The sequence below is a fragment of the Taudactylus pleione genome, unplaced genomic scaffold (assembly GCF_031769625.1).
Source record: "Taudactylus pleione unplaced genomic scaffold, aTauple2 ptg000559l, whole genome shotgun sequence".
NCBI lineage: Eukaryota > Metazoa > Chordata > Amphibia > Anura > Myobatrachidae > Taudactylus > Taudactylus pleione.
In genome coordinates this window covers 3323-31155 of record NW_028284961.1, presented here as the reverse complement: position 1 = coordinate 31155, position 27833 = coordinate 3323, and the positions used below count along the sequence as shown (strand labels likewise).

The 27833-nt window shown below is 46.4% G+C and overlaps 1 protein-coding gene across 1 annotated transcript in view; it reads right to left on the bottom strand.

Moving 5' to 3' along the window:
• The window catches only part of LOC148481832 (uncharacterized), a 142826-nt gene extending 122616 nt beyond the window's left edge, over window positions 1-20210 (bottom strand). The window contains exons 1-2 of the mRNA XM_088452937.1: window positions 20130-20210; window positions 17986-18100 (exon numbers count right to left, since the gene is read on the bottom strand). The gene's annotated coding sequence lies outside the window, so the exon portion shown is untranslated. The remainder of the gene's footprint in view (window positions 1-17985; window positions 18101-20129) is intronic.
• Between the last annotated feature and the right edge of the window lie 7623 nt (window positions 20211-27833).

Sequence of the window (27833 nt, the reverse complement as noted above, 5' to 3'; positions counted from 1 at the left end):
TCTTACATTAGTTTCCCCCCCTCATCCATCAACAGCTGCTATTACATTAGTTTCCCCCCCTCATCCATCAACAGCTGCTCTTACATTAGTTATCCCCCCTCTTCCATCAACAGCTGCTCTTACATAAGTTACCCCCCCTCTTCCATCAACAGCTGCTCTTACATAAGTTACCCCCTCATCCATCAACAGCTGCTCTTACATTAGATATGCCCCTCATCCATCAACAGCTGCTCTTACATTAGTTACCCCCCTCATCAATCAACAGCTGTTCTTACATTAGTTACCCCCCTCATCCATCAACAGCTGTTCTTACATTAGTTACCCCCCTGCTACATCAACAGTTGTTCTTACATTAGTTACCCCTCCTCATCCATCAATAGCTGCTCTTACATTAGTTACCTCCCCTCTTCCATCATCAGCTGCTCTTACATTAGTTACCCCCCTGCTACATCAACAGTTGTTCTTACATTAGTTACCCCTCCTCATCCATCAATATCTGCTCTTACATTATTTACCCCCATCATCCATCAACAGCTGTTCTTACATTAGTTACCCCCCTCATCCATCAACAGCTGTTCTTACATTAGTTACCCCACCTAATCCATCAACAGCTGCTCTTACATTAGTAACCCCCTACTACATCAATAGCTGCTATTACATTAGTTACCCCCCCTCCTACATCAACAACTGCTCTTACATTAGTTACCCCCCCTGCTTCATCAACAGCTGTTCTTACATTAGTTACCCCCCTTCATCCATCAATAGCTGCTCTTACATTAGTTACCCCACTCATCCATCAACAGCTGCTCTTACATTAGTTACCCCCCTCATCCATCAACAGCTGCTCTTACATTAGTTACCCCCCCTCATCCATCAACAGCTGCTCTTACATTAGTTACCCCCCCTGCTTCATCAACAGCTGCTCTTACATTAGTTACCCCCCTTCATCCATCAACAGCTGCTCTTACATTAGTTACCCCCCTCATCCATCAAAAGCTGCTCTTACATTAGTTACCCCCCACATCCATCAACAGCTGCTCTTACATTAGTTACCCCCCTCATCCATCAACAGCTGCTCTTACATTAGTTACCCCCCTCATCCATCAACAGCTGCTCTCATATTAGTTACCCCCCCTCATCCATCATCAGCTGCTCTTACATTAGTTACCCCCCCTGCTACATCAACAGTTGTTCTTACATTAGTTACCCCTCCTCATCCCTCAATAGCTGCTCTTACATTAGTTACCCCCCTTCATCCATCAATAGCTGCTCTTCCATTAGTTACCCCCCCTGCTACATCAACAGCTGCTCTTACATTAGATATGCCCCTCATCCATCAACAGCTGCTCTTACATTAGTTACCCCCCTCATCCATCAACAGCTGCTCTTACATTAGTTACCCCCTACTACATCAATAGCTGCTCTTACATTAGTTACCCCCCTCATCCATCATCAGCTGCTCTTACATTAGTTACCCCCCTCATCCATCAACAGCTGCTCTTACATTAGTTACCCCCCCTCTTCCATCAACAGCTGCTCTTACATAAGTTTCCCCCTCATCCATCAACAGCTGCTCTTACATTAGATATGCCCCTCATCCATCAACAGCTGCTCTTACATAAGTTACCCCCTCATCCATCAACAGCTGCTCTTATATTAGTTACCCCCCTCATCCATCAACAGCTGCTCTTACATTAGTTACCCCCCTCATCCATCAATAGCTGCTCTTACATTAGTTACCCTCCTCATCCATCAATAGCTGCTCTTACATTAGTTACCCCCCTTCATCCATCAATAGCTGCTCTTCCATTAGTTACCCCCCCCTGCTACATCAACAGCTGCTCTTACATTAGTTACCCCCCTCATCCATCAACAGCTGCTTGTACATTAGTTACCCCCCTTGCTTCATCAACAGCTGCTCTTACAGTAGTTACCCCCCCCTGCTACATCAACAGCTGCTCTTACATTAGTTACCCCTCCTCATCCATCAATAGCTGCTCTTACATTAGTTACCCCTCCTCATCCATCAACAGCTGCTCTTACATTAGTTTCCCCCCTTCATCCATCAACAGCTGCTCTTACATTAGTTACCCCCCCTCTTCCATCAACAGCTGCTCTTACATAAGTTACCCCCTCATCCATCAACAGCTGCTCTTACATAAGTTACCCCCTCATCCATCAACAGCTGCTCTTACATTAGATATGCCCCTCATCCATCAACAGCTGCTCTTACATTAGTTACCCCGCTCATCCATCAACAGATGCTCTTACATTAGTTACCCCCTACTACATCAATAGCTGCTCTTACATTAGTTACCCCCCTCCTACATCAACAGCTGCTCTTACATTAGTTACCCCCCTCATCCATCAACAGCTGCTCTTACATTAGTTACCCCCCCTCTTCCATCAACAGCTGCTCTTACATAAGTTACCCCCCCTCTTCCATTAACAGCTGCTCTTACATAAGTTACCCCCTCATCCATCAACAGCTGCTCTTACATTAGATATGCCCCTCATCCATCAACAGCTGCTCTTACATAAGTTACCCCCTCATCCATCAACAGCTGCTCTTATATTAGTTACCCCCCTCATCCATCAACAGCTGCTCTTACATTATTTACCCCCCTCATCCATCAACAGCTGCTCTTACATTAGTTACCCCGCTAATCCATCAACAGCTGCTCTTACGTTAGTTACCCCCTACTACATCAATAGCTGCTCTTACATTAGTTACCCCCCTCATCCATCATCAGCTGCTCTTACATTAGTTACCCCCCTCCTACATCAACAGCTGCTCTTACATTAGTTACCCCCCCTGCTACATCAACAGCTGCTCTTACATTAGTTACCCCCCCTGCTACATCAACAGCTGCTCTTACATTAGTTACCCCCCCTGCTTCATCAACAGCTGCTTTTACATTAGTTACCCCCCTCATCCATCAACAGCTGCTCTTACATTAGTTTCCCCCCCTCTTCCATTAACAGCTGCTCTTACATAAGTTACCCCCTCATCCATCAACAGCTGCTCTTACATAAGTTACCCCCTCATCCATCAACAGCTGCTCTTATATTAGTTACCCCCCTCATCCATCAACAGCTGCTCTTACATTATTTACCCCCCTCATCCATCAACAGCTGCTCTTACATTAGTTACCCCCTCATCCATCAACAGCTGCTCTTACATTATTTACCCCCCTCATCCATCAACAGCTGCTCTTATATTAGTTACCCCCCTCATCCATCAACAGCTGCTCTTACATTATTTACCCCCCTCATCCATCAACAGCTGCTCTTACATTAGTTACCCCCTCATCCATCATCAGCTGCTCTTACATTAGTTACACCCCTCCTACATCAACAGCTGCTCTTACATTAGTTACCCCCCCTGCTTCATCAACAGCTGCTCTTACATTAGTTACCCCCCCTGCTACATCAACAGCTGCTCTTACATTAGTTACCCCCCTCATCCATCAACAGCTGCTCTTACATTAGTTACCCCCCCTCTTCCATCAACAGCTGCTCTTACATAAGTTACCCCCCCTCTTCCATCAACAGCTGCTCTTACATTAGTTACCCCCCCTCATCCATCAACAGCTGCTCTTACATTAGATATGCCCCTCATCCATCAACAGCTGCTCTTATATTAGTTACCCCCCTCATCCATCAACAGCTGCTCTTACATTAGTTACCCCCTACTACATCAATAGCTGCTCTTACATTAGTTACCCCCCTCATCCATCATCAGCTGCTCTTACATTAGTTACCCCCCTCCTACATCAACAGCTGCTCTTACATTAGTTACCCCCCCTGCTTCATCAACAGCTGCTCTTACATTAGTTACCCCCCCTGCTACATCAACAGCTGCTCTTACATTAGTTACCCCCCCTGCTTCATCAACAGCTGCTTTTACATTAGTTACCCCTCCTCATCCATCAACAGCTGCTCTTACATTAGTTACCCCCCTACTACATCAACAGCTGCTCTTACATTAGTTACCCCCCCTCATCCATCAACAGCTGCTCTTACATTAGTTACCCCCCTCATCCATCAACAGCTGCTCTTACATTAGTTACCCCCCTCCTACATCAACAGCTGCTCTTCAATTAGTTACCCCCCCTGCTTCATCAACAGCTGCTCTTACAATAGTTACCCCCCCCTGCTTCATCAACAGCTGCTCTTGCTATTTCCCCTCCCCCTCATACTGCTCCATGCTGGTCCGGGGAAACTGCTTCATCAGTATGGGCCAGTAGAAGAGCTGGATCCCTGTGATGCGGCTGCTCTCAGTCACTGATTGGATGGGAAGATGCTACACAGTGATGATGTCAGTGAGCCAAATCCATAGTGTCTTTCTGAATCCCATAATACCTGAGATTTATTTATTATAATCCTGGGCAGTCACAGACTGTATCTAGGGGCTGCAGCCCACCCAGTAAAACCCCAATTGAGCCAGCAAATCCATGCCGGCAGTTCCACCAGGGATGCATTCAGGATACCGGCGGGGCACTATTCGGTCCGCCAATATTCCGACACTTACATCCCAACATGGGACTAAAGATAGGCATCAAAATCCCGTCACCTATCATTAACTCCACTACGGAATCCCGACACCCGGCATACCGAACGATGGTATGAAAGGTGTCTTAGCGACTAGCCATGGGCGGGAGGGTTAGGTTTAGGGACCCCCAGGGGGACTTAGGGTTAGGCACCCTCTGGGAGGATTAGGGTGGAGGAAGGGGGGTAGGCTTAGGCACAACTAGGGGGGTTTAGGCACTAACGGGGGGTATTTAGGGTAAGGCACCCTTAAGGGAGGTGGGGGGAGAGGGGGGGTTAGGGTACTTACCTTCAGCTGTCAGGATTTTGATACACCGGGCTGCCGCTGTCTGTATTTGATCCGGCGGCTAAGCAGCCACTGGCATTATATGCCGATTCCTCCCACCATTGTTTGTCCACATTTCACCAGCCATATCCATTGTGTAGGTACCTTGACTGTCTGTGGACTGCAGGGTGGCACAGGCAACCCCACTCCTTCAAGGGGGTAGGAGCTGCCACTGATCCCAGTGATTTGTGGAACTCACAAATGATCCCACAATTTGCTTCCCTACTCACAATGCCCCTTTTCCAGCACCAGCTCCAAATGACGAGAGAAGAAATCCACATCCAGGAAGCAGCACTACAGTCACAGATGAGGGAGATTCCCGGGCCATGCCATGTGGCTGCTCCTACACCGCCTGGTGTTCCCCACAAACACCGGCAACCAATTGTTAGACTGAAGGAGCTTGAGATCCTTGTAACATTAACAATGGACAAAATCCATCATGGACCCAGGCATTTGGAGGTAATAGCTAAGGAGAAGATCTGACAAGAGATCACTCATGCAGTAAATGTGATGGTGCCCTTTGCCTGGCGAAGTCAGAAAACGGTACACTATATTTCATGTAAATCTTGTTTAGGGACATGTGTGAGTCCCTAACATTCTAATAATGGCATGTGTAAAATGAGTACAATAAATGAACACAATTTTATGGCACCACAATGGTGTACAGTATGTGTCCACAAAATTATTGCCAAACAACATAGAGGTACCTGGATAAAGATAGTTGCTGGAGATGCTATTAAGGCTGCAGTTTTGGCAGGCTAGGTCGATTTTTTATTTGACCTACAGTGTTTGCTTTTAGGGATTGTTTGACAGATTACAATACGCCTTAAGGCCATTGTTCTTATCAAAGTGCAGCATTTCTATATTTACACAAAAGAAATGTTATAATGTACTCATGGATTTTTCTTCAAGTTTTGGATCTGGATTGGTTTTGCCAAAACCACCCTTCCGTGTTTTGGTTTCTGGGTTTTGTGTTTTGGATCTGTATTTTTTTTTTTAAAAACATAAAAACAGCTAAAATCACAGAATTTGTGGGTTTTTCTGCTCCTATGCTATTATTAACCTCAATAACATTAATTTACACTCATTTCCAGTCTATTCTGAACACCTCACAATAGTGTTTTTAGGCCAAAAGGTTGCACCGAGGTAGATGGATGACTATGCTAAGCAACACGAGTGGGCGGCACAAACACGTGGCCCATCTAGGAGTGACACTGCAGTGGCAGACAGGATGGCAGTTTGAAAAAACTAAGCCCCAAACAGTACATAATGCAAAGAAAAAAAAAAAAGAGGTGCAAGATGGAATTGTCCTTGGGCCCTCCCACTCACCCTTATGTTGTATAAACAGGACATACACACTTTAACAAACTAATCATTTCAGCGCCAGGGTCTGCCACACAACTGTGGCTGAAATGATTGGTTCATTTGGGACCCCACAAAACAAGCTGGCAATGAATCTGTCCCTGCACATACTGGCTCTACATCCTACTCATACACCGATTCCTCACAATCTTCAGTTTTGTGTACAGTCTCATCCTCACAGAGTGTTAATTCGTCCCCACTGGAATCCACCACCACAGGTCCCTCTGTACGTTCTGGAGGCTGGTCTCCCTGGAAGAGTTGATAATTCATTTTTATGAACATCATCTTCTACACATTTTGTGGAAGCAACCTCCTACACCTTTCACTGACAAGGTTCCCGGCTGCACTAAACACTCTTTCGGAGTACACACTGGAGGGGGGGCAACTCAGGTAAAATAGAGCCAGTTTGTACAGGGGCCTAAAAATTGCCTCTTTTTCCTGCAAGTACAGGTATGGAGTATCTGACATGCCTACTTGAATGCCGTCATCGATGTAATCCTCCACCATTCTGTCAATGGTGACAGTATCATATGCAGTGACAGTAGAAATGTCAGAAATTGTTGCCAGGTCCTTCAGTCCTGCCTGCCCTGCATCACTGCCAGTGGGTTGCTTAGGATACCTAAGTTGTTTCCTGGCAGACCCAGTTGCGGGAGAAAATGAAGAAGGAGCTGTTGACATGTCACGTTCCGCTTCAGCTGACAGTGTTTTCACCAGCAGGTCTTTGCACCTCTGCGGGCTTGTGCCAGCTGGAAAGAGAGACACCACATAGGCTTTAAACCTAGGATCGAGCACAGTGGCCAAAATGTAGTGGTCTGTTTTCAACAGATTGCCAGGATTCCAGGGTGGTCAAAGCGAATGAAGGGCTTCATCCAAAAGTCCCACATGCTGAGCAGAATCGCTCCATCTTAGCTCCTCCTTCACTTTCTCCAGATGATTCTGCAAAAACCTGATGAGGGGAATTACCTGACTCAAGCTGGCAGTGTCTGAACTGACTTCACGTGTGGCAAGTTCGAAGGGCTGGAGAACCTTGCACAACACGGAAATCATAATCCACTGTGCTTGAGTCGGGTGCATACCCCCTACTTTGCCTATGTCATAGGTGGATGTATAAGGCTTGAATGGCCTTTTGCTGCTCCTCCATCCTCTGAAGCATATAGAGGGTTGAGTTCCAACACGTCACAACCTCTTGCTTCAGGTGATGGCTGGGCAGGTTCAAGAGTGTTTGCTGGCGCTCCAGTCTTCGGCACACCCCTGTCGCTTTTCAGAAAATTCTGCACCACCAAGTTTATTGTGTGAGCAAAACATGGGACGTGCTGGAATTTGCCCAGATGTATTGCCCGCACAATATTGATGGCGTTGTCAGATATCACAAATCCCCAGGAGAGTCTAAGCGGGGTAAGCCACTGGGCGATGATTTCCCTCAGTTTCTCTAAGAGGTTGTCGGCGGTGTGCCCCTTACTGAAACCGGTGATACACAGCGTAGCCTGCCTTGGAATGAGCTGGCGTTTCTGAGACGCTGCTACTGGTGATGCTGCTGTTGTTGCTGCATAAGGGGATACATCTACCCAGTGGGCTGTCAGTCATATAGTCCTTAGTCTGCCCTGTTCCACTTGTCCACATGTCCGTGGTTAAGTGGACATTGGGTACAACCGCATTATTCAGGACACTTTTTCTGATGTTTCTGTACAGTCTCGGTATCGCCTACCTAGTGAAGTGGAATCTAGACGGGATTTGGAACCGGGGACACACTACCTCCATCAATTGTCTAAATCCCACTGCACCAATGGTGGATACCAGATGCACGTCTAACACCAACATAGCAGTCAAGGCCTCAGTTATACGTTTTGCTTCAGAATGACTGCGGTCGTACTTCATCCTCCTCGCTAAGGACTGTTGAAGGGTCAATTGTTTAGTAAAAGTAGTGGTGTTCCTACTTCCTCTCTGGGATGATGAACGACTCCCAGCAGCAACAGCAGCAGCGGCAGCAGTAGGCGTAGCAATGCAGGATCCTCCGAAGGAATCCCGGATAGGAGAGTCAGTCATGCCAGTGACATGGCCTGCAGGACTACTTCTAAGGAGGAAATTGATGAGGAGGGAGTTGACGGTGTGGTTTGCAGGTGCTTGGATACAACAGGACAAAGGGATTTAGGCATCCCTGGACTGCTTACGGTCTTAGCCAAAGTTTCAGAACTTTACAGTAACTTTTTATGAACGCGCTGCAGGTGACGTATAAGGATAATTTTCCTAGGTGGTTAACGTCCCTGCCCCTACTTATTTCACCTTTACATATTGTACATATGGCAAGACAGTTGTTGTCCGGATTTGGATAGAAATATTGCCAGACCAAAGAGGTGGAATGTTTGGTCTTCTGCCCAGGCATGACCATGATGGGCTTTTTCATCCCACGGACAACAACTGTCTCCCCCGGAGCCTGATTTAAACAAACCACATCACCATCAGAATCCTCCTCGCCAACTTCCTCCTCAGTGCCAGCTACACCAATATCCTCATCCTGTTGTACTTCAACAGTGACATCTTCATTTCGCATATCAGCAAGTGGTCTGTGGGTGCTCCTTTCAGCACTTGCAGGGGGTGTACAAATGGTGGAAAGAGCCACCTCTTCCCGTCCAGTGCTGGGAAGGTCAGGCATCGCAACCGCCACCACACTTGGACTCTCCTTGGGGATTTGTGATATCTTCTTAGAACGCACAGTTCTTCGCTGTGCTTTTGCCAGCTTAACTCATTTGATTTTTCTAGCGGGAGGAGGGCTTCCATCGTCATGTGAAGCTGAACCACTAGTCATGAACATAGGGAAAGACCTTAGCCGTTCCTTGCCACTCCGTGTCGTAAATGACATATTGGCAAGTTTACGTTTCTCCTCAGATGATTGAAATTTTTTTTTTAAGGTCATTTTCCTGAACTTTGTCATTTGGGATTTTATATGCCCTCTACTATGACATTGGGCATCGACCTTGGCAGACGACGTTGATGGCATTTTATCGTCTATGTCATGACTAGTGGCAGCAGCTTCAGCACTAGGAGGAAGTGGTTCTTGATCTATACCTATTTTATTTTTAGGGGACATAGTTTGGTCCTCCATTTATGTTATATTGATTGATATATACGTGCGGCTAAGGCGCACACAAACACAGAAAAGAAGAATTTAAAAAAAATTTTGGAGTGCAATTTGGGGGTTACACCACCATTTAACAGACTTATGGGACACAGGCGCACGCTTGGCGCTGCTCCATTGTTGATGCACGTGCAACCACAGTGCACACAATTCACAACACAGAAAATAATTTTTATTTTGTTTGGACTGCACTTTGGGGGTTACAGCACCCTTTATTGGTCAAGACAGCCGGCCCTTTACTTATGACATAGGCTCACGCTTGGCGTTACTTTGTTGATGCACGTGCGGCTACTGCGCACACAATTCACAAAAAAAGTTTTTATTTTTTTTGGAGTGCACTTTGGGGGAGCACCCCTGATGGATAGATCACCCCCTGGACAACACTACAGCACCCCTCTAGGACTACAGCCTTTATGGGACACTGCACAACACTGTCCAGCCAGCCCCTATAGTCTTTGGAGTGGACACAGCCCCTATGGACAACAGCAGTACAACACAGCCCAGCCAGCCCCTATGACAGCAGCACAACACAGCCCAGCCAGCCCCTATGGACATCAGCAGCACAGCGCAGCCAGCCCCTATGGACAACAGCAGCACAACACAGCCCAGCCAACCCCTATGGACAACAGCAGCACAACACAGCCCAGTCAGCCCTAGCTCCCACCCTCCCTCTTCACTGTCCACAACCGGAGTGAGAAATGGAGCTGACGCGGGGACCTTTTATTGAATCCAAAACCAGCGAGATCCGGAAGGCGGGATGATGATGTTTTGCCTCGATTTCAGATCAGAGTCAGGCGGGAAAAGTTGAGCCTGACTCGGATATGACTCGTATCTGGGGGGGTTCGGATTTCAGAAATCCAAACCCGCTCATCCATAGTTTGAATAGACAAACTTATGCCAACAAAAACTTGTAGAATGGTTTTTAAAATTGTACAGATCTTTCATTTCAGATGGTCGGATTTTCAGATCAGGGTGATGCAGAAAATGAAGGACCATCAGTACCATAATAGGGAGACTGGTGGGGGCCTATCCCTCAGATCTATCCCTCAGTCCTTGGCGTATTGAAGAGCAGGAGGTGGTAGGCGTGGGTCACATAGTATTTTTTTAAAAGTTATATTTTTGGTTTGTTTATCAGAACTTAATTGTAATTACAGCATATTGAAGGTTTAAATTAAAAGTATACAAGAGTTTTCCTACAGGGTACAAATTAATTGAATGGTACTGTAATTGCAGGTAGCAAAGATCAAAAGGGTGTTTAAATGTTGCAAATACAGTTAAACATAATTGTAAAATGTTGGTAATCTTTTCACACTTGTTAGTACATAACAGTTGAGTGTAATAGTTGTGTGTATAGAAACTATTCTATTAGGATATGCGACTCTCTTAGTCAGGGGCATAACTAGGTAACTAGCAAAAGTGTGTAAGGGCCCCTATGTACCACCCAATGGTGAAAAATGTATAGAACACGTGTAACCTTGACAAAGAAGATGGGGGCCCCACTCAGCTTTGGGGCCCATACCAGCTACCTATACCTATGTTAGTTACACCCTTGCCCTTAGTGGGTATAAAAAAAAAGTTAAAGAAATAATTTTTGGTCTCCGTACCGAGCCCATATGAGTAGTGAGTGCAGAAAGCTATCGCCGGAGGTGCTTAATCCACTGTCTCTGTATTATAAACCTTGCTAGTAATAGATATTAGCAATGGACTTGTATAGATGTTACTGTATATTGTACTGTGCCACCTACATCTTGAAAAGTTCCAGAGGAAAAGGACACAAATAAATAACAGTACAGCTACTAATATTGAAACAAACTATTGAAGCATACACACGTTCAGATTTGTCAGATGAACGATTGAACGATTTTTGACTGCATTAAAATGAATGGAATCGTCCAAGTCTGACTACAAACCCATCAGATGTCAGATATCGTTATCTGACCATCAGGAACGTGCAACGTTCATCGTTCAGGCATGTCAGATTTTCCTTCAGATATGAATGATTGAGCGATTTTTTAAATAGTTATCGTTCAGATCTGAAGAAAAATCTGACCGTGTGTATGCACCATTATCTGACCGTGTGTATGCACCATTATCTGACCGTGTGTATGCACCATTATCTGACCGTGTGTATGCACCATTATCTGACTGTGTGTATGCACCATTATCTGACCGTGTGTGTATGCTCCATTATCTGACCGTGTGTGTATGCTCCATTATCTGACCGTGTGTGTATGCTCCATTATCTGACCGTGTGTGTATGCTCCATTATCTGACCGTGTGTGTATGCTCCATTATCTGACCGTGTGTGTATGCACCATTATCTGACCGTGTGTATGCTCCATTATCTGACCGTGTGTATGCTCCATTATCTGACCGTGTGTATGCTCCATTATCTGACCGTGTGTATGCTCCATTATCTGACCGTGTGTATGCTCCATTATCTGACTGTGTGTATGCTCCATTATCTGACTGTGTGTATGCTCCATTATCTGACTGTGTGTATGCTCCATTATCTGACCGTGTGCATGCTCCATTATCTGACTGTGTGTATGCACCATTATCTGACCGTGTGCATGCTCCATTATCTGACCGTGTGTATGCTCCATTATCTGACTGTGTGTATGCACCATTATCTGACCGTGTGCATGCTCCATTATCTGACCGTGTGTGTATGCTCCATTATCTGACTGTGTGTATGCTCCATTATCTGACTTTGTGTATGCTCCATTATCTGACTTTGTGTATGCTCCATTATCTGACTGTGTGTATGCACCATTATCTGACTGTGTGTATGCTCCATATCCTTCAACTAAGGAATAGGAGAAAGCTGCTACAGGCTCACAAGTATTATGGATTAGAGCATGATTAACCGATGGCAGGAGGGATATTTCCAGCTGTGGATTGTGTGTATGCAGTATAAACATACATATGTGCACTCGTGAGGTACTGTAAGAGGAGAAATACAAGGAAAAAAGACTAAGGGGCCTATTCATCAACACTAAAATAAAGTTTTTAAGGACATTTTCCTTAATTAACGTTATTTTAGTATTCATGATGACACTTAGCACAGGAGATAACACTGATATCTCCTTGCTAAGTTCCCCTGCATTAAATTTACACACTCCCCATACATTAGTACATTAGTATGGGGATATGGAAATTATTGTATTCATCAAATTCTTAAAATTAAGTATTTTCGGAATTTGATGGAGTTACTATTCGCCACTGTGAGGTGGTGAATAGCAGGTAACACTTACCTGCTTACAGCTGGACAGGTCCCCCGACGTCTCCCTCCGGCGCGTCCTCTGCCTCCGTCTGCTATGTGGTCAGGTGTTCTACCAGCAGAACACAATAAAGTTTAGAAAATATATATATATATTTTTTTCTAAACAGTACTGTGCTCTGCTGGTAGAACACATGACCGCATAGCAGACGGAGCCAGAGACTTCTGTGCGAGCAGGTAAGTGCTGAACGGGGGGGAGGTGAGCGGAGGGTGGGACATAAACTTACCGCATCTGTAGGAAGTGCGCTGGTTTTACAGGTGTAACAGTGTATGCGCAGCACTGCATCCAGCTGCGATAAGTTAGTGTAGACAGGGATAACTATCTATTTCCCAAAATAATGACAGCTTTTCGGAATAGATAGTTATAGGGAGGAGGAATGATGAATTCCTCCGGTAATTAGGTAGAACTCCATGCCAGTTCTAAACCTAATTACCTCCTGGGAAACTTTAGTTATGATGAATAGGCCCCTTAATTGTGTTTTTATCAGCTAATTATTTGTATCAGCTTCAACCTAGAAACTTTGTTTAGGTAGAGTCAATTTATAGCCATCTTTTCAGACTTCTTACAGTAAAATGAAACAGTACAGGTTGGATTTAGTATAACATTACTGTATAGTGAGGGACTCAGGACCTCATTCAGAGGAGTCGGTCGTTGCGGCCGCACGGTCGTAGGGGAAAGGGGTCGGATATGCAAATTAAGCGAACACAAGTTGCGGTCCTAAGATGAGATCATCAGCTGAACGACCGCAGGTAAGAAGCGGCCATAAGACTAAACAATGCCCCCTTCTCGATCACAACACACATCATCTCCTGGGATATAAGGATTAATCGCGAGCATCGGGAACCATCGGAGCTGGTCGTAGAGCTTAAGGTTGACCATACCCTCTCTTAAGCACTACGATCAGGTCAGTATACAAACCTCCCATGTCACATGTGCCATGACACTACTTTTTTAATTATGCACTCCCATTAAAAGTCATTCGCATAGGCACGCCTGCGATCGTATCTCCACTCCTCCGTTTTCAAGCACCTTCCCCTGTTACCACCCACAAACGCCTCATCCAGTCACTCAAACTACCGACCTGGCTGTGTTCAAGGAGAGAGAAATTTCTGATCGTAAGAGCTAGTTTGCGCACGCGCATTGCGAACTTTACGCATGCGCAGTTTAGCGAACATCGGTGGCGTACGACCGTCCGGCCGCAACGACCGACTCTGAATGAGGTCCTCAATTCTATTGTCGAGTACAAGATGAAATGTAATGAGCTGGCATTATAAATCAAATGTAATTATTTTGCGTTTCATCAAGAGAAAGGTCTGGTATAGCTTTAACAATTAATTAGTAATTATTATTTGTCAAGGTGGAAAGTTGAATGAAAATTAAAGCATTACTAATTGTATTGAATTCAATCTTTTTGCTTCATATTAATATCTGTCAGATGCAAGCATTTCAAATGTCAATAATTTACCTGATAGAAGTAACAGATGTACAGTAACACATACATACATATGTGGTACCCCAGAACCTGGGAGTACCTCATGTTGTGTACCCTTATATAGGTGTTGCTGGACATTTGAATGTATTCATTGGTGACAGTGGACAATGTAGCCAGCTTCAGGAGCTGGCGTGTGGCTGGAGAGACTGGACCTCCAATGCAATAGAGAAACAGTGCCCCGTGACCAGAGGGGCTTGTACTGACAGTTGGGTGACAGTTGGGCGGCAGTTGGTAGGTGAGCTGTGAAGGGGAAGCCGCGCTGCGGAGGGCCGCTGATGGAGCTGCTGGAGAGTGCCGGGAGCTCAGTGAACTGAGTGCTGGCAGCCATTAGAGCCTTCTGACCCGCCTCCCTTAGTGAGGAGCAGCAGCTGGAGGTGTTCCTGGGTGGAGCCACAGTTTGATGACAGTGACTGGAGGCTGTACCGGACCCTGCAGGCACAGAAAGGAGTCGTGGTTATGGCGGGGGGGGGGTAAGAGCAGTGGCGTAACTAGGGCAGGGCAAGCAGGGTGCTTGCCCTGGGTGCCGTGGGACCGGTGGCGCGGGGGGGCGCGGCCGGCCACAGTCCGGCCCGCCCTAGTTAGCCACCATTGTAGCGCTGACTGCAGTGAGTGCGGTCGGCGCTACACATTTACACGGGACCGGTGCTAGGCTTCCAGCGCCGGTCCTGTGCTGCACACCTGAGCCCGTTCCATCCCCTTGAGCGCTTGCCCAATAGCGCCAGGAGGCGGGCTCAGGCTGTGCATAACACACGCATCGCCGCCAGCGATGCATGTGTTAAACAGCAGCCAATGAGAGTCAGATAAACTCTCATTGGCTGCTGCAGCACCCACTGCAAGAGCCGGGCTTCTGTCCGGCTCCTGTAGTGGGTAATGGGACAGACATCATGACATCATGACGTCTCTCCCATAATGCTGAGCGCGCCAGCCCGGGAGGACTGGCGGGCGGCGGTGGGAGCGGTGTCGTGGTCTGGAGCAGCAGCATGGATTCAGGCAAGTATATTTTTATATATATTTTTTTTTATAACCTGTCTGCACTACTGGGGGCACAACGGGGGGGGGGGGTGGCTACTACTGGGGGGACCTCTACTGGGGGTGGGGGGAAACAATGGGGGGGTGGCTACTACTGGGGGCACCATTATTGGGAGGACCTCTACTAGGGGGGCTATTACTGGGGGCACTTAATCGGGAGGGGGAACCTCAGCTGGGGACCACTACTTGGGGGGGGGGACAACTACTGGGGGCATTGTAAAAGGGGCCTACTACTAGGGGCACTGCACTGGGGGGACCACAACTGGGGGCAATAATAGGAAGGACCACTACAGGGGCACTGTATAGAGGGGACCACTACTGGGGGCACTGGATGGGAGGGGGGGGGAACTACTACTGGGGGCATTATAAAAGGGGACTACTACTAGGGGCACTGCACTGGGGGGGACCACTACAGGGGGCACTAGATAGACTAGATAGGGGGGGATCACTACTGGGTGCCTGCATAAGGGGGACCACTACTGTGAAAACTGCATGGGGGGGGGACTACTGCTGGGGGCACTATATAAAGGGCACTGCATGGGGGGGCACTACTGGGGGCACTATATAAAGGGCACTGCATAAGGGGATACAACTACTGGGTGCACTGCATTGTGGGGACTGCTACTGGGGGCACTGCATAAAGGGGAACACTACATAGGGCACTGCATTTGGGGGGAATACTACTGGGGGCACTGAGTAAGGGGAACTAATTGGGGGCTGTATAAGGGGGACCACTACTGGGGATACTATATAAGGGGTACTACTATGGGCCTGCATAAGAGGGACCACAACTGCATACTTGGGGTACTGTATAAGGGGCACTACTGGGGTTAAGGTGCATATGGATAGGAATGTTCAGCGTGAAAATAAAGAGGTGTGTCATGTTGACACGCCCCATTTTTAAGTGGCCACACCCATTTTTTCCAGCACACGCACATATCGGGGTGTTGGGGTGTTGGCTCCCTTTTCAAATTTGCCCTGGGCTCCAAATACCCTAGTTACGCCACTGTGTAAGAGGCTTGGCCACACACTCTCTTCTACAACTACCCGCTAACAGTGGCCCACAGCTAGCTGGCAGCTACAGCCCTATGTATAGTGCCCAGCAATAACCTCCCCAGACACCAGTGCAGAAAAGGAGTTATAATTAATGTGTCTACAGCCTGAGACTTTGTTACCCGCATAAGCCGCACAGAGCCTTAGACTTGGTCCTTGGGACTTGTGGGCAGGAGAGTCCCCGTAAGGAGCTGCAGGAATTGCATATAATAAATCCCATCCGGGCAGCTCTGTGTGCAGTAGGAGAGGCAGAGCCATCTAACAAGCTGTCACAGTCGTCCATTTGTAGCAACAAGGTTGCAGCACTATTGACATTAACATTGTTGCAGAGTCTGTCAGCCAGGATTAGAAAGAGAGACAATTGCACTTAGGAGCAACACAGCTTTATATTAGCCCACAGTGGAGCTATTTCTGCGTAAGCAGGATACAGTCAGAACTTCCAGCTAATAACCCGGGCAACGCAGTGTACAGTCAGGAATATTTAATACAGTATTAATTCATGAACTAATAGCTTCAGGCCAGTAAAGCTTAGGGAAAATAATCCGCAAACTGAGAGTCTAATTTAAGGACTGTTAGTTATTGTCTTACTGTTTAGTTACAGCGTTTAAGTTAATCGGTGGTAGGGAAAGTATTGCATGCATTAACCTCTTACAACCAACAGGAGAAGAGGAATCCCTCCCGATTGCGAGGGAGCTGTGTTCCTGAATAATAAAACCTGAATTGTTGTGTTTCTCGTGTGAACTGTAACTGTATCTGTTATTGTAATTGAACTTGTAACTTTTACTACGAAAGTGTTATCTTGTTCACCGTGTGCATCACTTATACATTTATTGTAAAACTATTATCTATTGACATTGCAGGATCTTATCTTATTTACTTGTATGTCTCACGTTAGCCCTGACCTCTCTGTATAAAAACCAAAAACCTATTCTCGATATTATCTGAGACTTCTTCGTGGTACCATGTTTTACCAGGGTGTCACACATAGTGTATAATATATATATTTATTTCACTAACTGATGTCAATATAACATTATAATGAAATAATATGAAGAATAAATACTCTGGCTTACCTAAGCAGGCCCATACCACAATCTTACTATTACACTAAGGAGGTGCATAGGTGTACTCATTACTCTCTGACACATTTTAAGAGATTCACAGGTGATCTAATTATTTCATTTATGATTCTGTGAGGAGACCTGGAAAACATGCACTGTTTGTGATCCTGAGGTCTGAGTTTGAGAAGCTGTGCCCTAGAGCAGTGCGCACTGGACCAGTGGTTCTCAAACTTGGTCCTCAGGACCCCACACAGGTAACATTTTCCAGGTCACCCAGCAGGTGCACAGGTATAGTCATTACTCACTGACACATTTTAAAAGATCCACAGGAGCTTATTATCTCACTTGTAATTTTGTGAGGAGACCTGGAAAACATGCAGTGTGGGGTCCTGGGGACAGAGTTTGAGAACCACTGCTCTAAGGCACAGGTTCTCAAACTCAGTCCTCAGGATCACAAACAGTGCATGTTTTCCAGGCTTCCTCACAGAATTACTAGTGAAATAATTATATCACCTGTGGATCTTTTAAAATGTGTCTGTGAGTAATGACTACACCTGTGCACCTGCTGAGAGACCTGGAAATGTGACCTGTGTGGGGTCCTGAGGAATGAGTTGGAGAACCACTGCCCTAGAGTGAAAACAGGGTTACAGGATAACATTTAAATAAACTAATAATAGCATTAAAAGTAATCTCACCTGCATCTGCTGGAGTTCGATGTGGTCCGATTATCGATGTTTTCTGTGATTTGTCATCATTTGTACCATGTCCTGAGCAGGCACTCAGCTGCTCTAGTGAAATGTCTCCAATGTCCTGTGGTAAGGACGTATGTGCTCTGTATTAGTGCATTATGTTCCCTGAACACGCCCGTGTGACGCCCACATTTGCAGATTTTGGGTCCGCTGTCTACAGTCACCATCACCACACGTCTACATTTTTCAATCCTGTTCTTACGTCTGTGCAACAACTGAACTGAACGCAGTGAGCTCCATTGGATGTCTCAGCGTATTTTTTGCTGCTTGCGTGAGGACTTTCCTTGTTTTGCTGATCATCACTCGTAATGTGCACCTCTGAATTAAGCTGGCCACACACTAGACCAACTTACATCCAACTTGTTGATTGGTTGGAATGAGAATCTGGTAACGTATGGGAGTAACTGATGATCAGCAATTTGCTCCTAAATGCCAGAAAACAGATGAAAATGGCGTCAGACAAGTTTGTTAAATGTTTGATCTAAACTATTTGTTCAAACAACAGTTTTTGTCCATTTTCCAGCGTTTGGGAGCAAATTGCTGATTGTATACAGTACCTTACCAGATTTTCACTCCAACCAGTTGGCTGGTTGGACAGATAATCTTTGGATGTGTGGCCAGCTTTAAGCTGGCCACACACTAGACCAACTTACATCCAACCAGCCAACTAGTTGATTGGTTGGAATGAAAATCTGGTAAGGTATACAATCAGCAATTTGCTCCCAAACACCAGAAAATGGACAAAAACTGTTTTTTGAACAAATTGTTTAGATCAAACATTTAACAAACTTGTCTGATGCCATTTTCATCTGTTTTCTGGCATTTAGGAGCAAATTGCTGATCATCAGTTACTCCCATATGTTACCAGATTTTCATTCCAACCAATCAACTAGTTGGCTGGTTGGATGTAAGTTGGTCTAGTGTGTGGACAGCTTTACTGTTCACATCCATAGAAATCCTGGCCACTTGTAGAGCTATTTTGTTATACTAAATAAATAAGTGCACAGTATACAGTATAGTTGTAAATTGTTTCCGTTAGTCATGGTGCGTACACACGTTAAGATAAAAATGCACGATATGAACGATATTGATCATATCGTTATCATTCATATTGTGCATTTTTTGGTGCCTTTAAGTTCTAACCACCAATGACCTGCAATACGTGGGCACATATGGATGATACTGATATCGTCCATCGGCCGTGCATGCAAGCCAACCTGGTAGTTATCGACCAGGTTACATAGGAACCCACGATCGCTTATCATGGGTCGCTGGCTTGTCGTTGGTGGGACGAATGATCGATATCGATCATCCAACACACCTGGAAGGTGCAGGGAGATCATTCAGCAATATCGTTACCACTGACGATCGTCCCATGTGTAAGCACCATTAGCATTTGGCTGTTGACAGTCTAAAGTTCTCATCAGAAGCAGGCAAGATTAATTAGTGAGCAGCTGTCAACTAACCCTGATGTCTCAGTAGTTCACCTGATATCTTTATGTACCAAATCTTATGCTGGGTACACATGGGACCATCTGTTCAGGAAACAATATCACTAAACGATCTCCCTTGAAATTCCTGGTGTGCTGGATAAGCGATATTGTTCATCCAAACACCAAAGATATCGTTAATGACCAACGATCGTTCTCCCATATGGAAAATGAACAATATCGTCCTGGTTGGCCTGCATGCATGCCCGATGGACGAGATCATTATCGTCCAGCGGGAGCGCACATGATTGGTAGTTCATTGCATACACACGAATGATATGAACTATATACCGTTGAACAATATTGTTCCGTGCGTACGCACCTTAAGTGTCAAAATACTTCAGTCTATATTGCCGATAGTCTGCTGTCCCCCAATGTGGAGATGACACACGACACCTCTACCTTATGTGGCCACCTGTCGGTCCGTGGTTTAGATGTTTCTATACCGACAGGGATCAGCGGCTGGCGGTGGCATCACGGCACAATGCAGCGGCTCCTCATGTGCGCTCTCAATTGCTGAGCAGGTGAATTTGGACGAGACAGCACAAGATGGGAAAGGTGGCAGGATACAGGGGTGCCTGGAGGCTATGACATACTTACCTACTATCCCGGACGGTGTATGAGTCCCCCAGGCCTCGAAGCGTGGGTGGATCTCTAGTGTCCTACTAGGAAGTGTGAAGGATGAGGGGATGATACTGGGAATTGTGGGTCTTAATATAGGGGGCGGGGCTAAATTGATACAAATCAAACAATTTTAGATCTGGCGCAACTTCTATTGATTTGAGAGTCCTACCTGCCCCCTGATCAGCTCAATGTCCTCTCCAGGTTTCTACTGGAGAGGAGGAAGGTCCACAAGTACTGTATGTTGTAGTAAGGGATGGTCATCGGAAGACTGCCACTGAATGGTTGCCGGGATTCCTACATCAAATCCAGCATTGTGATGGCTACTAGCCATCGCATCAGACCCTCCAACATGACCCGTTCCATTAGGTACACAATGCTCTGCTCCTGGACTTCCCTCTTAATGTAGGATTGCAGTCACCTGTGCTGAAACACCTGTCTCATCTATTATCTAGTTCAACACAGGAGATTGCAATCATACATTAGGTGGGAAGTCCAGGCCCAGAGTGTTTTGTACCTAACGGAATGGGTCATGTTGGAGGGTAGGTGGTATCACAAATGTTGGGTACACTGTGTGCAAGCGCAGCAGCATTCAGAGCAATGCAGGTACTGTAGTCAGCCAATGGGTGGGCATCAGAAAGCTGCAGCCGATAGATGGCAATCATTGATGATCTGCAATTTGGTGAGAAGGCGCAGTTCTCCCAGCAAATCGGGAACATCGATAGCTACTAACCATCAGATTCCAATGTCCATCCCTAGGAGCTATTTATTTAATGTAAAATGGAGCAGAGCTGACTCTTTCCCTCCTGTCTGTAGCAGCGAACAGCAAGTGCTGGCGGCAGCAGAAAGTACACCCACACATAACACACGGCTCTTATTTACCTGTATAATAACAGATCTCCTCTGTCTCCAGCCAAGCTACTGTATACAGAGTAAGCAAAGTGCACAGCACCATAGCCGAGATGAGATGTGAAGGAAAATATTGAGCCTGATTCAGCACAGGTCGTAATTGCAACCGTGTACGCAGATGGACTGATGGTATGTACTGCGCAGTGCATGTGCGCAGGTTATCATTGCAATCACAGAGCGAGCACGCACACAGACAGAAAGCCATCGCAGAGTGAGTGACATTTAGGGGGTGGTGACGGGGGAGTGGTCGGAGAAATGCAGGGGTGCCTGTCTGTTAGAACGCCTTTATGTGGGCGTGCATAAATTAGCCACTACAGTTACATTTGCAGCTGGAGTAGTTACTGTGTGCGGCAAGACTTGCAATTTCTGAGACAGGTCAGAGCTGCTGTAAATCTGCATAAGGGTCCGATGTTACCGATGTGTACGCAGGACTTCGAGGTCTTATGGATGTGAGAAAGCGGCAGTGGGTGTCTCTATGCTGGCTGAGCTGTGGCAGGCATTAGCATATTTGCGCAGCTTCACTGCGTGCGTAATGGCAGTTGCGATTGCAATAGTGATCCGTGCTGAGTCAGGGCCTGATTCAGAGCCGCTCGTAAGCGGCAGTACGCTCGTTCCGAGCAATGTTCGCACTTCTGCGCATGCGTACGGTTTATAATACGCATGCGCGAACCAGTCAGTGTGGCCGAAAAACATTTGTTCGCTATATATCGAATGCCTGCTACTTTGAGTGACAGGATGTATGTGGGTGGTAACAGGGGAAGGTGCTTGAAAACGGGGAGTGGAGATCAGAACGCAGGCGTGCTTAAAGGTCAAAACGGGCGTTTTATGGGTGTGCATAATTAATACAGCAGCGTCATTGACCACGTCACTGGGTTGTTTTATAGTCAGAACTGCTCGCAATATAGCGGTAGAAAAAACCAACCACAAGAATAGCGAGCAGTTCATAGGCTGGTCGATGTACTCAATTAATCTAATAAATAGCGGACATGACGTAGGATGCGAGCGGCCAGGGGGCGTAGTTATCCAAAAACGACCGCATGTTTTGTTCGCTCGTTCAGACATGGAGGCGTCAACAGACCGCAAAGAGCGAACGGTTCATTTGAATAGCCAGCCCCTTTTTCAGAACGAGCGAGCGCTAATTGCGTCCGGCTCTGAATCAGGCCCTCAGTCCCATAGATAATATCCATACCATGCAGACGTATAGCTGGCGGAACATGCAGCAGCCGGCCAGCAGGGGGGAGTGTTGGACAAACACAATCTCTGCTCATTGTTAATAAAGTTAAAAAAAAAGAAACCTCTCTGGGACTGTGGCCTGACAATGGCTGCAACTGGGAATCCCGAGCAAGTGAGAAAGCAACACGTGTGTGTGTGCAGTGTGTCACCAGGTGTGCAGTGTGTCTGTGTGTAATGTGTCAGTGTGTAATGTATCACCAAGTGTGCAGTGTGTCTGTGTGTAATGTGTCAGTGTGTAATGTATCACCAAGTGTGCAGTGTCTCAGTATGTGTGTGTGTAATGTGTCAGTGTGTGTGTGCAGTGTGTCTGTGTGCAATGTGTCATTGTGTGTGTGTAATGTGTCAGTGTGTGTGTGCAATGTGTCATTGTGTGTGTGTAATGTGTCAGTGTGTGTGTGCAGTGTGTCTGTGTGCAATGTGTCATTGTGTGTGTGTAATGTGTCAGTGTGTGTGTGCAATGTGTCATTGTGTGTGTGTAATGTGTCAGTGTGTGTGTGCAGTGTGTCTGTGTGCAATGTGTCATTGTGTGTGTGTAATGTGTCAGTGTGTAATGTATCACCAAGTGTGCAGTGTCTCAGTATGTGTGTAATGTGTCAGTGTGTGTGTGCAGTGTGTCTGTGTGCAATGTGTCAGTGTGTGTGTGTGTAATGTGTCAGTGTGTGTGTGCAGTGTGTCTGTGTGTAATGTGTCTGTGTGCAATGTGTCATTGTGTGTGTGTAATGTGTCAGTGTGTGTGTGCAATGTGTCATTGTGTGTGTGTAATGTGTCTGTGTGTAATGTGTCTGTGTGCAATGTGTCATTGTGTGTGTGTAATGTGTCAGTGTGTGTGTGCAATGTGTCATTGTGTGTGTGTAATGTGTCAGTGTGTGTGTGCAGTGTGTCTGTGTGCAATGTGTCATTGTGTGTGTGTAATGTGTCTGTGTGTAATGTATCACCAAGTGTGCAGTGTCTCAGTATGTGTGTGTGCAATGTGTCAGTGTGTGTGTGTGCAATGTGTCAGTGTGTGTGTGTAATGTGTTAGTGTGTGTGCAATGTGTCAGTGTGTGTGTGTGCAATGTGTCAGTGTGTGTGTGTGCAATGTGTTAGTGTGTGTGCAATGTGTCAGTGTGTGTGTGTGCAATGTGTTAGTGTGTGTATGCAATGTGTCACCGAGTGTGCAATGTTTCAGTGTGTGCAATGTGCCTGCGAGAGTGCAATGTGTAATTGTGTGTCACTATCAGTGTTTCTAATTATGCAAATAATCAAGTGTTTAGTTGTGTGGCTGCCATGTGTGCTTGTGTGAATCAGTGTGCAGGTTTAGCTGTGTTTGCAGGAGTGCAATTATAATTGTGTGAGTTAGTGCAGAATGCTAATTGTGTGTGTGCGCCCTGTCCTCACTAATGCTGATTAATAGTTTATACAACTAATATATTGTCCTGGCCATAAGTGTGCAAACACAGGGCCTTATTCAGCAAGGGACGCAGATGCGAATTCGCACGCACTCGGACAATGTTTTGCAATCTGTGTATGCATCGCAGCACTTGTGCGTGAACTGGACACTGTGATCGGGACAGCGCAGGGACTATGCAGACCCATGGCTCAGTGATTGGCAGGAAGTGATGTTTGTGGGTGGTGGCGGTGGGGTGGTCGGCCAAACGCAGGCGTGCCAGTGCGCTTGAATGCCATTGCACGAATGTGCATAAATTAGCCACTGCGATGGCCTACGCAGTGTGAGGTCTCATAGCGTGCCGGAAGGTTAGCAATTTATGAGTAAGGCTGGGTACACAAGTAAAGATTATCTGTCCAACCAGCCAACTAGGTGATTGGTTGGAATGAAAATCTGGTAACGTATGGGAGTAACTGATGATCAGCAATTAGCTCCTAAATGCCAGAAAACAGATGGAAATGGCGTCAGACAAGTTTGTTAAATGTTTGATCTAAACAATTTGTTCTAACAACAGTTTTTGTCCATTTTCCAGCGTTTGGGAGCAAATTGCTGATCATCAGTTACTCCCATACGTTACCAGATTTTCATTCCAACCAATCAACTAGTTGGATGGTTGGACAGAAAATCTTTACGTGGGTATGTAGCTTAAGGGGTCTGACCTGCCATAATAGTGCTTGAGGCTCCGATGTTACTCGATGTACCGATGTTTTTGCAGACTTGAAAGGATTTACGGATGTGCGAGAGGGGGAGTGGGGCGTCCTTATATTGTGCTGCGATTGCACTCATTAGCATATTTTCGCTGCTGCTCTGCGTGCGTATTGGCATCGGCGTTCTTTGCTGAATCAGGCCCACAATACATCTGTCACCGGTGTACATCACATTGGCCACGCTGCACGGCAAATGCATCATATTGTGCAGACACTGTATGTGGTGCACATATTGTTGTATGTACGAATGATCAGATTGGCCAAAGAGGTTCTTAGCTGCTGTCACATTCTGTTTCTAGGTTTCTATGACCAAACAATATCTTGGATGCAGGAACCTTTGAAAACATCATCAATACTGGGCCGGCATATTTCAATGGGTTCTTCTGAACAGACCTATTGTGCGGCCAATTGGTATATGTGTATGCAACATCGTGCTGGTGTGCGTCACTATTAAATCATTTAAATCAGTCAGTCACTCCTCACATCATGTCACTGCCCCTGTCACATGCAGCGCTGTCCTCACTAACACATCACTCATCTCCTGATATACTCGGTGCTGCTGGGGACCCTGCTCCTCCCACTATATAACTCTGATACCACTTTAGCACTTGCTGCGGTGACCTGGGTTACAGTGTGAAAGGACCAGGTTTCAATAAGCTCGACCTGGCATTTCAACCCGGATAACCAGCAGGGTTGAACACAGGTTCTATCTAGTTTGCGATGCAGTGTGAACAGGTAACCTGGGTCGATGAAACCTGTGTCCCATTCACAGTACAGGAGAAGCTGACACACCTGCATTTTACCACACCACCCATTATGCCCACAAATCATTATGCCTGTCAATCACTTTGTGATTAAATCCCCACGGCGATCGCTGTCGCAGGACCATCGCAGCACACGCACAAAGTGATTTATACGCGTCCAGCAAAATAAAATTAGCCATTTGCAAAAACATTGGCATTGCGACCGTTTCTGAATCAGGCTACACTGTGTATATCCCGTTTCTATATACACATTACAATAACTATGTCCAGCTGTTATATGCCTACGTCAGTAGTGCAGTAATGGAAGACCAGGTGACTGTAATGATGGGTACACACTGAACGACGTGTGTACCCAGCGATGCAAACGGCAACCTCCCTGCCGACGGGCAGACATATTAGGCGACTGGAACACACTAAACATTCCGATGCTCGACTGCCTGCATCCAGCTGCTGGGGTCGTCAGCTCTACCGGCAGGTTAACCAGCATAGGAGCGCTCACCGCACGACACACTTGACAATTTTAACGATTCGTTATTCCGATGCATCAGCAAATCGTTCAAAAAAATAATCTAGTGCACAGGTCCTCAAACTCGGACCCCCAACAGTGCATGTTTTTCAGGTCTCCTCACAGAATCACAAGTGAAATAATTAGCTCCACTTGTGGATCTTTTAAAATGTGTCTGTGAGTAATGACTACACCTGTGCACCTGCTGGATGACCTGGGAAATGTGTCATTGAGTAATGACTACACCTGTGCACCTGCTGGATGACCTGGGAAATGTGTCATTGAGTAATGAATACACCTGTGCACCTGCTGGGTGACCTGGGAAATGTGTCAGTGAGTAATGAATATACCTGTGCACCTGCTGGGTGACCTGGGAAATGTCAGTGAGTAATGACTACACCTGTGCACCTGCTGGGTGACCTGGGAAATGTGTCAGTGAGTAATGAATACACCAGTGCACCTGCTGGGTGACCTGGGAAATGTCAGTGAGTAATGAATACACCTGTGCACCTGCTGGGTGACCTGGGAAATGTGTCAGTGAGTAATGACTACACATGTGCACCTGCTGGGTGACCTGGGAAATGTGTTAGTGAGTAATGAATACACCTGTGCTCCTGCTGGGTAACCTGGGAAATGTGTCAGTGAGTAATGAATACACCTGTGCTCCTGCTGGGTGACCTGGGAAATGTGACCTGTGTGGGGTCCTGAGGACCGAGTTTGAGAACCTCTGGTCCTGTACGTACACACCCTAAGGCTGCACCGTACAGCTCTAAGTTGTGCTGTTACCCCAGAAGGCCATATCTGCAGAACGCTGCTATGTTTATATATCTCTGTGATGGAAAGGCCTGCACAGCCCCTCACCCTCTCCCTCTCATTGTCTAGGTGGTGTCCCTGCAGGGGAAGGTGTGCCTGGTGACGGGAGCCAGCTCGGGGATTGGCGCTGGCACCGCGCTGCTCTTTGCCCGCCTAGGGGCCAGGTTGGCTCTAAATGGAAGAAATGAGGAGAAACTGAAGGAGACGGCTCAGGGCTGTGAGGAGTTCTGTGATGACAAGGTGACGTCTGTGGTCGGGGTACATTCTCCTGTTATTTATGGTACAGGTATCAGGGGGGCCCTGGATGCTGCGTTTATACAGCCAGAGAAGTGTGATGTCATCTCAGTGACATATAAGGGTCCCCCCCTATTACTATATACTGTAACTCCCCCTCACTGACCACCAGGTATATTCTCCACACAACAGCCCGCTTATATACCTTATGTCAGCCCCTTTATAACGGTACACTCAGGATAAATACTTTATACATCAGTATATATCACTCTCCACCAGATAATTCTATTATGATAGTCTCTTTCTCACAGTAACGTCAGAGTAATTCTATTACATGGCAGTTCCTTTATATCACAGTCCCTTTATAACAATACTCATAGGAAAATCCCAATATACTGTATGACCGTTCTTTTATCACTATGTAGATAACATAAAGTTGACACATTTAACATGTTCAGATGACTGTGGGGCAGCACAGTTTGTGTAATGGTCAGCAGTACTCAGAGTCAGACTGGGGCGTAGAGTGCTCACCACAGGAATACAGGGCTAGGGGTCAATGCCTAAGGGGTGTGGCCAGCCACCAGAGGGGGCGTGACCAGCCACCAGAGGGGGCGTGGCCAGCCACCAGAGGGGGCGTGGCCAGCCACCACAGGCTTGGCTAACGGTAGAGAATTCATGGTTTGCTCCCCTTTACAAATATATATAGTAAATACTGATAGTGCATGCACTGATAACAGTAATGCACCATTGTCCTGGTAATGCAGTATAATAATTAAGCACATGATTGTGACCCTGTCTATATCTACCACATTAATGCACTCTGCATGTGATAGGTGACCCCGGTTCTGACGGACAGTGTTTATAACCCAATGAATACTGTGTTAGGTCTAGTAAAGGTGAAATATCTGCCAATTCTCTCACCACTTGGATGACAATTATAGGTTAGTGAATGATTGCAGAGCTACAATAACACTGCAATCACTGTGAACAACTGTGCTCGTTATTCTAAAGCCCACAGCCAACAACAGGACAGGGGTGCATTGTGGTTGTGATTGCGAGGAGGGCGAATCTTGGAGTAGTATTTCTATAGAA